This window comes from Amblyomma mixtum, chromosome 9, assembly GCF_055824585.1.
Source record: "Amblyomma mixtum isolate Tamu chromosome 9, ASM5582458v1, whole genome shotgun sequence".
NCBI lineage: Eukaryota > Metazoa > Arthropoda > Arachnida > Ixodida > Ixodidae > Amblyomma > Amblyomma mixtum.
The window spans coordinates 76,750,344-76,764,091 of NC_143020.1; positions in this window are offsets into that span (position 1 = coordinate 76,750,344).

Sequence of the window (13,748 nt, forward strand, 5' to 3'; positions counted from 1 at the left end):
CTTTACTAAAAGGTTAAACATAAGTAGGCTGTTGACCGTCATTCGGAGCCTTCCTTAGCGACGCATGCTGAGCAAGTGATTGATATTTATTTTTTCACCATACGCTGCGAGCGATTGCTCTAGTCACTCTCGTCCATCCTTTTTAGATAAAAAAAAGCCACTGGCGCGACACGGAGCAACATTACGAAATAGCCTCATACAGAACTGTACATAATCAACTTGCTTCATGTTATATAGTTCTAAAGAAATATAAAATAGAGGTACATATGTGTATGCTTTCGTTATAATAAACAGCACAAGCTTGTTTTAATGCTTTAAAACAGGCATGGAACTTTTTTTCCCCCTTTTACTTCAAAGATTAAAGAGAAACGCAAGATGCGTTGATCTACACAACTTTAATGCGCAGTTGTGGATAAATGTTTTACTGAAAACTAACATGGCACGATAAACTTAACTCCAGAAGGTATCGAAAGAAATGTACCGGTTTTAGAATGCGGCTTATATAATGGGCCTCAAATCTACCGCTGATGTATCGCGGGTGAAAAATATACAGGACGTAATTCAACGCTCAGCAAATAAATAAGAAAAAGAGCTTCACTCACACCGCCAGTTAAGATATCCGGGGGGGTATCCGAATTGTAATGGAACAGATGTGGCCCGGGAGCAGAAAATGAGATTTTCTTATCCGAAAAGGAATACCAATTAATAAAGAAGTAGGTAATTCTAAGGGCCCAAAGTCTGGATGCATGTCAGGGGTGGCTCCCCTAATCTCCCGTTAGAAGTTGCGGCTAACGATGGAATTTTCGGTATAGAATACCGGTTGTCACGCTAGGGATATAGGAGTGAGGCTAGGGTTGTTGACAGCGTGATATTTTGTATTTGATCCCGATAGAGTAGGGCAAGCACCAGCTCTTAGCTGCAAATGCTGTCCTCTACCTCCAACATCAATGCCATCACAAATAGGCGCTTTTACGGCATACGATCGACCAACAGAGGGATACCTAAGAGTGGCAACGATCCAGGGTCCCTGCCCCAAGGCCAGATTGTGGCACGTTGACCCTCCACAAGTACTAAAAGGCAGACTTTCCATATCATCTGAGTGGTGTTTTGGCTTTTACCGCAGGGTGCTGAAACGGTAACATGACTTTTGCCCGCGACATTATCAGTGAGAAGGCTGCTTTCAGACTCTAAAAGCTTGACGTCTGGAATCATGTCCGCATTTTTCTTTTCTCACCTCTTGTCCTCGCTTCGGCTACTGTAAGGACGCCGTGTTCTGCGTTCTCGTTAGGTTTACTAACCGCTACCTGATACACAGCGCCAAGCTTTCACGATTCTCTGGGCTTACTGGCCATGCAAATGGCCGGGATACTAATACAACCTTCGTTCATTGCTTTAGGCTTGAAGGCCACTTCCACACTAACCGTACTGCCCCTGCGAAGACTCCAGGTCTTCACAATCTGCACACTAAGCGTCGGAGCAGGGTAGTGTGCCCTTCGCACTGTGGGTAAGTAGTGCAACGTAATTTTTTAGACTTGTGAAATTTATCGCGGAATTTAAGGCAGGACTTGAACTGTCCAGTCAGAACCCTTCCGGAGATATTCTCGCATCTGGCAACGGGCAATGGGGGAGAGTGTTGCTCGGAATGCCGCAGAGCTTACGCTGCAACTGACCTGGGGTTCTTGGCCCCTACACAATGGGCCTCGGCAAAACGCATGCCGACCGCTGACGTTGAAACTAAGTGCAAAAGGGTAGCCTTAACTACACTAACGGCCTTCGGCTGAAATGGGGGATCACGGGGACGTATTAAACAGGATACAATCATGCAGTGTCTAACGGGCCTGGAAAAATCATACAAGGACGGAAATAAACTCGAATCATTCATGCGCAGGTACAAAGAAACCGCTTCCCTCAGGAATAAGTGGGGCGACACACGACATAAATTTTAAAGTCGTTGCCGTGGAGTTTTTGTTTACATATGAAAAAAGAGCTATACTGCAATATTAATCCACAAAACCTCGCATCAGACTAGACAAATATCAAGGGCGTAGTTGAATAGGAATTAGTACATCTAAGTAAAATAAAACAATAAAACGTCGCATTTTGTCCCACCCCATCGGGGAAAAAGGGACAGTGCACAGGCAAAATGAGATGCCCATCATATTACCCAACCTTTCAACGGATGCTCACAAAGTTGATCTCACAGACATCTAGGCAAGTTTAGCAAGTCTATTCCTATGACATTAACTCCAATAATAGCGAACCAGGCGCTATTTTGTTCTACGGGGCTCTATCGCAGCGCTCTTACCGTAGCTGGGCTACGCGACGATTTTTAATTTTCTCTGTAACAGCTCAAGGTAGCGTTTTGTCCCACACGTAGACTGCCAGTAAAATAATCCTGTCCTAATTAACCAGGCGCAAAAATTCTTAAACGGTAAATAAGATGACACCACTGTACTACACTAGATGGGTGAATGGCCCCATATGACCCAGACGATAGCCTTTGACAGTGCACGAACTGGGACATCGGAGCGATTTCTTATTTTCAGTTTCCGTCTGCTATTTGTAATTTCGTCTTTGTGTTGTTCTCGTCTTTTCTAGATTAATGACGACCTTTTGCGCCGTCGACTGCATGACGTTACTATCAAGGTTTTCGGGAAAGACGCTTTCCTAAGAAAGGTCATTTGCATTGCAATTGCACGGTACTAGTAGTCGACAGGATGTGACTTCACGCAACACGTGCGGAACCTCGTGTGCTGAGCACTTTGACGTCCCGTTGAGCTAGCGTCGCCACGACTGCGCTTTATTCGGATTTAGATCCCCGCGCTCTAAGCCCCAGTTATACCATCAGTTGGGGTAAATTTAAAAAAAAAGTAAGTGGAAACCTACACAAGGCAGTCGACTTTGCTGTGACCACTTTACCAAATTATCTTTCGTGAACCGGAGCGAATGCGCGGCTAATACCTGTAGTGATTTTCCAGCGTATTGTATCAAGTAGCTGTTTCGTTTTTGTGCCTTAATGGGCTTTTGTTTGTGGCGCTTGGCGCAGTTGACTTCTAATTGCGCTTGCCCCCGTTTCTCTTTCTCCACCACAATTTCCCTCGTGCTGTGCGCATCGAAAAAGAGACGTGCTGCAGTATTCGTCCTTCTCATCAGTGGTTTCTTTGTTGCTGTGCATCTATAAGTATATGCTAATGACTAACCCAACATTTTTTTACGCGCTTCTTGTAGGTGGGTGCCGCTGCACAAGCGTGAGTGTGTTATGGATCGAGTACGAAAACCCCATTTATCGCGGTCAGCGTGCTTTTTTCATTGATATAACAGCAGATATTAAGAGCGAACAACGCGAAACTGCGGAATAAAGGACGAAAAATGCAAGTTTTTGCATTGAAATGTGCAGCAGACACCCGAGATCTAGGACAGGCCGTACAAGTCCAGGTGGCTTCACTCGCGCTCGCCTCTGAAAGCGGGAATTCTGCATCCAGCGACCTAATGGAGACCCCTTGTAAGCGGCCAATCAGGTCAACCTTGAATTAAATTGTTTTGAGCACGTGGCGCGTGGTAGTAGTAAAAGATTAATAAAACAGCTCATTTAAAAATCGAGGGCGCCAATCAAGTAAATACCACGTTTTGTCCAACTTCGCGTAAATAACAACAGAACAGCCAATTTTTCTGAATAATAAAAAAGAAAAGTCAATTTAGGATTGCGTTACATTCATAAATTTCACTCCTCTAAATAAACAATGAGAGAGCAGGGACCGCTGTTCCTTATACCATGACGGCCATGATATCATGAGACCTTCGTGGCGTCTTTACGATCAAAGTTTTGTTTTAATGTCACCTTCGTAAGGCTGCTTTGCCATCCGAAAATGTGTTCCCAGCATAAATGATGTGGCTGTGAACGATTGTGTCTGATCGGAGTTACACTCAAAGGCGAAGGTGTTGAAAATATTTCGCAAAGTGGTCGACAAAAATCCTGTCTACGTGCCTGGGTAGCTATCTTAAAGTGGTGGCTTGGTGGAAACCTTTGATGCACCATTTGTGTTCTTATTCGATTTTTTAACTGCTCTCGAAAATGTGCCCTGAAATCTAGGGGACGCTTCTCTAAGAGGCGAAAAATGTGTTTTATTTGCAGTAGTGGGTGCTTAATTATTTGGACATACAAGTTTATAATATCTCTTGCCTAACTTGTAGCGCATTACTTTGCCTAATTGACTGACCACTATCGTTATTGGTTTCCTCCAAGAAAATCACTTCATACTTTAACACCTTGTCTTCTTTGGAGCTCTAATGAACGGGGTTAAAACGACGAGAACCTTTCTTTTCACTTATCACAGGAGAGACAACATAACAATACACCGTATATGGTTCTACGGGTCACAAACGGAAATCACAGATATAACCTGCTATCGCTGCCATTGCAATCAACTGCCCTAAGGGAAACTTGGCCGCTCTGTTAGAAATGTCAAGGGAAAAGAACTGCTTGCGTCTGTTGCTGGCTGTTGCATCTTCCTTTTCACGTTTTCAGAGAGGTGAAGGGTCGACATTTATCGGTGAAGGTATTTGCAGCGCACACGAAACAAGGACGGACAGAAAAGGGAACGAAACAGAGCGAAACAGCGCTCTTTTTCGTTTCCTTTTCTGTCCGTCCTTGTTTCGTGTGCGCTGCAAACACCTACAGCATGAAAAACCAACTTGCCCAAGAAAAAACGATTCTGATCGGTGAACCCACGACGACGCCGTTCTATATCACTCCTTTGGCGGGCTTTAGCACAAAACGCGCTGCTTCTAGCCAGAAGCACTCGTCTTTCATTCAAATGTTGTTTGAACAACGATGAACACCTACTCGCACCCTTAGTCTGTTGAAGAAAGTGCGAAATATCACCGTAAGTGACTATTTCTTGTAACGAAGTCCATGCGTATGTGCATGTATTAAAATGTCACAAATTTCTTTTATGTATCCGGTGGCTACACTGGTGAGATATTTATTATTTCGTTTATTCTGTATTAAACACTGCAAGTGTATGATTTATAATCTTGTGTTTTGCATGTTTCCCTCCCTGTAATGACCCTCAAATGTGGGTTGACAGTTGAATACAATAAATAATAAATTTTCCAAGCACTAACCACCAGCAATTAAGAAAATCGCGCGAAGGTTCTAATTGAATTTTAACTCTGTTTCATGAACATAGAAAGCCCATATAAATTGTGGCCTACTTAATCAATTACAAATTAACAAATCGCGTCTCGTAAACCTGACAGCTGGGGGCTTGGAACGGAGAAGCAGGCAAGGGACATTAGGAAAACACTTGCACAGAGGCTCTACGGATGGTGATAAAGGAAAGACTTTAAGGTGATTTAATATATAGTACGGCGGGGCTATCAGCAGTCTGTACGCTTAATGTAGTAAAATAGTACGTCTGTACACTTAACGATTTTAGGGCAGTTAGATGCATTAGGGAATATTTCATCGATGACCCTAAGGAATCTGTCTCCAGCATAGCTGGCAGCGCAGCAGAGGGCCAAAGCAAGTTGTTTACTCTGAGCTTTGAAGAGAACCACCCCCCTGTTTTGCTTCGTTAAAAATTTAGGCATAGTTTAGCCATGGGTATACCCAAAGGTCCAGCGATAGCATTTTCGTAATGGCCTAGGCAAAATGTGGAGTTCGCCTCGGGCACGGTCAGTTATTGTTGGAGATAAATTTTGCTCCAAATCCGCCAAGGTCTATTTTCGGAGCTGGGCCGAGCCAAATTATGGGAAATCTCCAGGCAAAACTTGGAGGTTGTCATCATGCAGGGCGCACCCAATTATTGTTGGAGGTCCATTTTGGTCCAAATCGGCCAAGGGCAAATTTCGGGGGTGGACCGGGCAAAATTTTGGAGATTACGCTGCCCATATTTGAAGGCCGCCATCGTGTCGGGCTTGCTCAGTCATGGAGACAGATCTTGGTCCAAATCGACAAAGGTCAATCTGTGAAAGTCCATGTGCTGCTCTGCTGTGCTTTTCAAGGTGAAAATCTGGTCAAATCAGGCATGGAATGGTGAAAACTTTTTTCATAGAGTAGAGCTACCGCTTTAAAACATGGCGCAGTATCTTGAGTTCTTGTAGGGTGCTTTGTAGGACATCGTTGTTGTAGGGTGCAAATCCACGATTGCCTTGAGAAAGCAGTCCCCTGCCACAGCGGGCATGATGTCAGGGCCAATCGGGAGTAAGTTAGAGCTAATGAGCACGCGGAAACAGCTGTTAAAAAGAAGTGACACGGAAAAATCAATGTAATAAAAATAATGACAAAATCAAATAGAAGTAAAAATAAAATTTGGATATAGGAAAGTAAGGAGAACAATATACGAACTAAAATAAAATAGAGAACAAAATTCACGGACTACATCGCCGTTAAGAGTAGATGCCAGCATAACATGAGCAGCAAGCAAGGCATGGTGTATTCTAGAAAACTGCCGTTAATGAAAAAGGAATACTACTCCCTCCCACTACGAGAAGAGCCAGCAGCGTGCGTGTGTACTCACAGATGGAACAGAAAACTCCTGCAAGAAAAATAGGATGACGTTATCAAGTGTCCGTATGACATCCACAGCAAGCCCAGCACCACCACTTCAGAAAATCTTATTGTTGCGACAGAAAGAAAGCTTAAAACCGCACGGCCTGCCCACTGGCTGGATCTGAGCCACAATCACCGCCATATGCAGACAGAGAAAGTTGAAAGGCGTGAAAGGAATGATTGAAAGAATAGGCGCGCGTCACCTCAGAAAGTCCTATATACATAACCTTCTATATATGCTGGCTACCTCCATGTTGCAGCTGTTTTCCCGACGTTCGTACCAAAATTGTGACGCAAGCGTTAATCATACAGCACTCCAGGTGGATCATGTAATTTGTCGTGGCATATAGCTTAAATGTGGTGGTCAAGTTAGAGGCTAGCTTGCGACAGGGATTCGAGCCGATGACTTATGAACCTTCAAATGAACGTCGTATTGGATTTTCGTATCAAAATTGTAACGCAACCGTTCGTCGTCCAGTGTTATGCGTGGTGTGATACGATCTCTTGCTGGGTATAGCTTACACGTGCTTTTAAAGTTGGAGGCTACCTTGCAACAGGGATTCGAACGAAGGACGCATATACCTTCAACTGTACGCCTTCCCAGGCACTTGTATCAAACCTGTGATGTAACCGTTCGTTGCACAGCGCTTCAGATGTTGTCATCGTATGACGCTTTCGCATTCCTGTGCATAAGCAGTCTTAAGTGTCTTAGCCAGATTTTTTTTGACACCACCATTGCCAGCTCTGAAAGTTGGTAGTTGTATTGGAAGAATGCCTAAATAACGAATATTCCCAATCAACTGTGCGTTAAGAGAAAACTAAAAGATGCAAGCTGATCAGTATTGCGATCAATAGAAATAGTGGGCCTGTTTCGTAGGCGTCCTTCCGCTCTACGGGCAGAGAAATTGTCGCGGAGCAGAGTGTTTTCTATTCTCTTCGTCGCAGAAACATGCGCTCCAGTTATGGCTCAGTACCCATGCTTATAGTGGGCGCTTAGCGGCAGACAGTTGTAGGTGTTTTATAAAGGCGGCGTTCAGCTCGACATCAAACCCACTACATTGCCTGAAGAACAGGGTCTCTGCGTGAGTTTTTCTGAGATAGTCATGATGGGTTGATCATTCTTTTATGCTACCAACCAGCACTTCACGCCTCCTGAGCAGTTCTTCTAGAACGAGCACATGTCGCTTACCACCATATTCTTCAAATTCTTTTGTAGAGTGTTGAGGGGAGAAAAAGCCAGTGGTACTGGTTTCGAAACAGCTGAGGCTAATACTGCAGTCTTTGCCGTCTCTCTTTGAGAGCTTTCGCCAGTACAAGTAACAGTACCGCACTGGGTCAATATCATCATCAACAATTGTATCTATACAATTGACGGGCCCACCCTATGCATTCTAAGTGGTACACTCCGCAGCAACCTGTGCTTGTTTCCTTGGTGCTTTGAAGAGAAATAAACACACATCTATACTTTGTAATGAGAACTCGAAGTACTTTTTAAGTAGTTGAGCAGCCTCCTTTCACAAATACTCGTGACTTATCAACGAAGGCTCTGAATGCAATATATGCTTTATCTCTTGTTTTCGAAATACATGCGCTCCCGGCAAAAACATTATCTGTGGCGAGGAGCGGGGAGATGTAACACTCATTCCTTATCTCTAAGCAAAACAAATGCGCAGTGAGGAATGTTATCAAATATAAAGTAGAATAAAAAAAGTCTTTCAGTAATAACATTATGTAAAACCTCGCTGCATAAATCGTTGAAAGTTTTGAAAAGAAAACAATCCTACGCTATTATTACTTTTGGAAAAAAAAGATTAGGAGAAACGAAATTAATACCTACACAGCCATTTTACCTCATGCTACGAACAGTACCATAGCCGTAGATTAAAGACAAACAAGCTGGTAACAAAAGCGAATAACTTAGTTTGAACGCGAACAGACACTGTCGATATAAAAGGAAGTGTGTACACGAGCGGTAAAAAATCCCTTGTCCGGAGCTGTGTTCGGTGTAGGTAGTGGTTGTAGTCCTCTTTCCCGCAGCAAGCTCAGAGCAAGGGTTAACTAATATAGCAGGGTCTACCTCTGGGAACTACCCCAAAAATCTAGAACCCTGCTCAGGCCTCCGAATAAGGCCCGAGCAGTGCTACATGTTGGTCGCAGTGTTAAATGGTGACAGTAGATGTGTTCACTCTTGCAGGAGGAAACGACGTGGGCAGATCAGGACGCATTTTTCTTCAACTACGAAGTTTTTGCGAAAGCTGTTCAGCTAACCTTTATTTCCCGATAGGGGAACTTCAGCTGATGCCATTGAGTAATTACTAACCGCAACTATCTCAACCAGCAAGCATTCTTTATCGGGTTTTTGCATTATACGCCCTGCTCATGCTGATTTCTTCGATTCTTCGCAAGGCAAGATGTAAAATCTTCGTTACCACTTTCTGAACGATACTTGTCTCTAAGTATACCACATCACCCAACTAAGGACTACATTCCCTCGGTGTAGCCAGATGGGCAGTGTCAACGGCTGTCATATATCTATGCTAGGCTTGCTGGCTGAACTTTATACTTGAGCAATTGCGGTTGCGGAAACGCCTTCTTCGGGAATGATCATGATTTACTGCAGCTACGCAATGCAAATATTACAATACCATAAGAAGATGACGTTCGCTATTGTAAGCATTTAGCTCAGATTCAGTAATGAGCGCTGTCTTAAATCCCGCTCAGTGACTTAACCTTATATTGATCAGCGAACGCGGAACCTCGGGAATCATTTTTTTTTGTGACTCAGTGTACAGTCTGGACCACATGGCTGATCCCGATGTTTGCCTAACATATGCGAATGATCGGTGAAAGGTCACCCACTTAAGAGTGTTTGTCCGCTCGTTGACATTTTCTTGGTTGCTGATAAGCATCCCGGAACAAATACCTTTGATATCGGGATAGCATGTGCGTAACCTGTGACATTTTGAGGTCCTCACAGAATGGAAGCTGGCGAAAATTGTGCCTGCTTTTAAACCTTGTAAGCTCCCAACAAGCTACGCACTCTTCCGGCCCATCACCTCCTGTGCTGCGCAGGTAAGCTCATGGAGTGAATTATCTGCAAACGCATCACTTGGCCCCTCGAAAGACGAAACGAGTATCCACAAGAAATGAACAGGTTCCATGAAAATAGTGTTGCGACAGATAATGTAATCGTTCTCGTCTCATTACTTGAGATGAAGCTTCATGTTGGGTTCATCCCGGTAGCCTTTTTTCTTGACATCAAGCCGCTTTTATCTTTTTTTTTCACCATACAATACTCCCAGCCTTGGCGAAGCTGGGCCTAAGAAAAAGGCTTCACAAATTTAACACTATTTAAATGGACACTATTTAAATGGAAGACAAATTTTTATTACCACTCCAAATGGTCCCACACTTTTACACAGTGGAGAGGGGCGTACCTAAAGGCGAGGTACTCGGCGCTCTTCTCCTAACTATTATCTTATACAAACAACAAGAAACCTACCGCGAAGAATACGCATAACGATTTACGCAAATGACATTTGTATCTGGAACGCGTCAAGTTCACGCAGTATTTCTTCAGAGAGCACTACTGCACAATTCAATCTATCTGGCCCCCGTGGTCTCCGTCTCTCGCCAGAAAAGAGTGCTGCCATGGCTTTTACAAGAAAAACGATGACTCGACATCTGCTCTTCCTAGCTAAACAGTCACCGCCTTTAATTTTTTTAGTTCAACGCAGTAACTGCCGTTGAGTGCGTCTGCTTGAAAAAGCCTACGTTGAAGGAACCTTGCGCTTCTTTCTACTGGTGCTTCAAAGATTATCTCCAACAAACAATAAAATTGTCGAGGCGCGAATAAGGCCATTCAGTGTGCAATATAACCATTCCCCTAACATCAGAAATCAAATAGGTTATAAGTACTGTCACATATCGGGCGCCTACTCCGCACCCTTCTGTACAAGGGAGAGGAACAGACCGGAAAGTCGTATTACAATATTTTTCAATAAAAATCTGTAAATAACTATGTATAGCCTGCATGGATTAAGGTAAAGCTTTTGACTTAGTCGTAACCATGGAAAACATGAGGCACTGCAGAACCAGAGTGCAGACTTGTCATACGTAAGGATAGCGAAAACAAATCTAAACAACTGCACGGCCGCTATAGTTATATATTTAGGACATCGCGCAATCCCCAGCAAAGGAAATTGTCATTTAGGGAGAAACAATATCTCCTATACTCTTCACCGCGCGTTTAACGGAGGTGTTTAGAAGTTTGAATTTTAGACAAGTGAGGCGGACAAGTTAGGCGACAGCGGTCTCCTTGTGACAGGCCGGGTGTACGGAAATGAAGTTGAGGTACAATGCGAGGTGAGGAGGCGAAGTTGAGGTACAATGTACCTCAACTTCAGTTCCGTACACCCAACCTGTCACAAAGGAGTCTGTTGTCGCCTCACTTGCCCACAGCACGGAAAAGATATGCTGTACGCCGCAAGAGAAAACGACGGGTCTGGGTACCGTTCGCCGTTACCTGATGTCTTCGGGCTATCCCAGTTCCTTTATACGCAAAGTCGAGAATCACCTAGCTCACCCGCCGCCACAGCAGCCTCAGCGCCAGCAGAAGAAAAGGATTCCAATACCCTGCAAATACTCCATTCCTTGTGCACGAGTGCGTTTGTATCCGCTATGCACCCTGGTCAATCCCCCGCCGTGGGCATGTACCATTAAGCGTGAGGACATCATCATCATCATCATCGTCCCCGGAGTAAGCGGATGGTTAACCCGCATATTACGATCTTATGAAGCCGGCGTCAAACATGTACGCACGCAGAAGCTGAGACACGCGATGGTTACAGTGAAAAAGAAGATAAAGAAGTTCTTGGGCCTTCTGTGCAGGATTCCTTGCGCTGATTGTGAGCACGTCTACACTGGTGAAACAGGCGATATGCGGAAAAGACTGCAGCAGCACCACAATGAAGTCAGGAACTAGCGCGTGGCAACCAACGCACTGGCCGATCATGCAGTCTCCGAGGGCGATGACATCGACTGGGATTGCGCGAGGTTAATTGCGAAAGAAAATAGCAAGAGAACAAGACTTTTCCTGGAATCTTTTCATATTCAAAAGAAGGCACATACGCTCAATCGCATCGAAGGCTATCTATCCTCGATATACTCCCTCTACTTAAGTCATATCGTGAAACCTATATAACCTACCTTCATTTCCTTTTTTTTTGTATTGTGAACAAGGCCCCCGTAGTGCAACCGAAACGTCATTCTTAAAACTAATGGTCACCACTTGAGGAATTTCCGCCAGCGGAGATCGTTTGCCGCAGCTTGCAAGGTATCGGTTTAATTGCAGTGTTGCGTTAGAGGTCTTTGTCTTAAAGTCTGTGCATTTACGCGCGTGACCATTGTGATCGCAGATTGGTGTTCATCAGGTATTTTGTAATATCTCGCACGCTTGCATACGCGCTCGTCAAAGACATTTCAACTCTTTCGTTATAATTTTCGTTCCCTCCAATACACACAATTTAAGCCGAAAATGGCACCTAATAGGTTGTATGATAGACATGCTTTACAAATATCCCACGTAGCCTCACGGCCCTTGCTTTGGAACGTCGCCGTTTTCTTCAACGTTGACCTATTTTCTAACAACGTGGGCGGTTATTCAAGTTGCACATGTACAAACATGTCCAACATTCTGGGACAAAAATTTTGAAAATTGAAAAATTTAAGGCACTGTTACGGAAATATTGAAGGTAACTGTTCGTTCTTTTCATATGTGGCGAAATCTTTCTTTTAAAGTGCTTCCAGTGCTCGCATCGAGCAGCTAAAAGTGCCATCCTGAGCAAATCGAGAACATTTTTCATGATAGCAAAAAACGTTAAGAGAAAGAAATACAAGACTCGCGTCGGGCGACCCGCTTCTATAATGATTGCTGTGATAAAATCTTACATTATATGAAAAAAAATGCGTTCCTCATCGTTTTACGGCTAGAAAATACGTTTCTCAAGATTTGTTGGGTATGGCAGCTTAAGATCGACGACCTGCGCAAGCTCATTACGTTTTCTTGTAGGGCATCAAGAAAATTCTTAGCGACCTTATACCTCAATCAATTGCAATCGAGACTTTCCACCGTGTGAGAACGAGAAACTCAAATGCGCTCTAAAGAACCCATAGCGTTCTAACAAGAACATGTTTCGTGCTAATTTACACTTAAAGCATCATTAGTTTTAAAAGTCGAAAGATAAAAGAGTTTCGTTGGTGGCTATTTTTTAAATGAGCGTTTATAAATTACTTGCCATGTTGGGCAGAAAAATTTTTAATGAATGACTGGATGCCGTCTAGTTTATGTGGTTTCAATAAATGGCAGGCACCGACTACCCACAGATTAGCGCCACCGTGCACTCGAGCTAAACAAACACGCGCTATTTGAATGTAACGATTTGCGAAAAAGAAGGAGACTTTGTTTGGCTCTGCAATGAAGTGAGAAACCTGCGCTTAAATGTGGAAACGTGCACACTGTGACCAGCACAGCAGGGACTCCCGGCTTCTCCAGCACTAAGCCCTTCTACCACAGGACGTTAGGACTCGTGTTGGCCTTCACGTTTTTTGAAATCCTTCCTGTCGCTGAACCGAGACTATCAACTGCCGTGAAGTACATGCAGCGTAAGACGCGAGGGAAATTCGTAACAGGTAATCGGCAAGTGGCCGGTCTTTCATCTTCCGAAGGGAGCTTTCAACTCCCGCAGAGCAAAGGCATCAAGTGCTACTCCTTCACGACACCACCACAGCGCACATATTGCCTCCTGCCGAATCCAGACGGTACCTTTTACGTTTCTGATGCGTTTCTTCAATGCGCCGCAATGAATATGCATCTGCCTACCTACAACAACGCACCAGTAGAGCACCTCGAAACCGTGATGCGACTTTTTCAATTAGAAAGGTACAAAATATGGCTCGCGGGTTCGTCGCCAAAGCAGGGCCTGCTATTTTGTGGGCGGCAGTGTTGCCAGCATCTCCAAACGACAAAGTTCTCAAGAGCTTAGCAGGATGCAAGATCTGCAACATCGCACTCGTCTGTGAAATAGCTTCCTACACCTTTGATGGGTCGAACTGTGTTTCAGTGCAAGAAGGTGTTGACGACATGAGTACTGCTATTATAATGATGCTGTCCCTGCGCATGAAAGCACCGTTAATT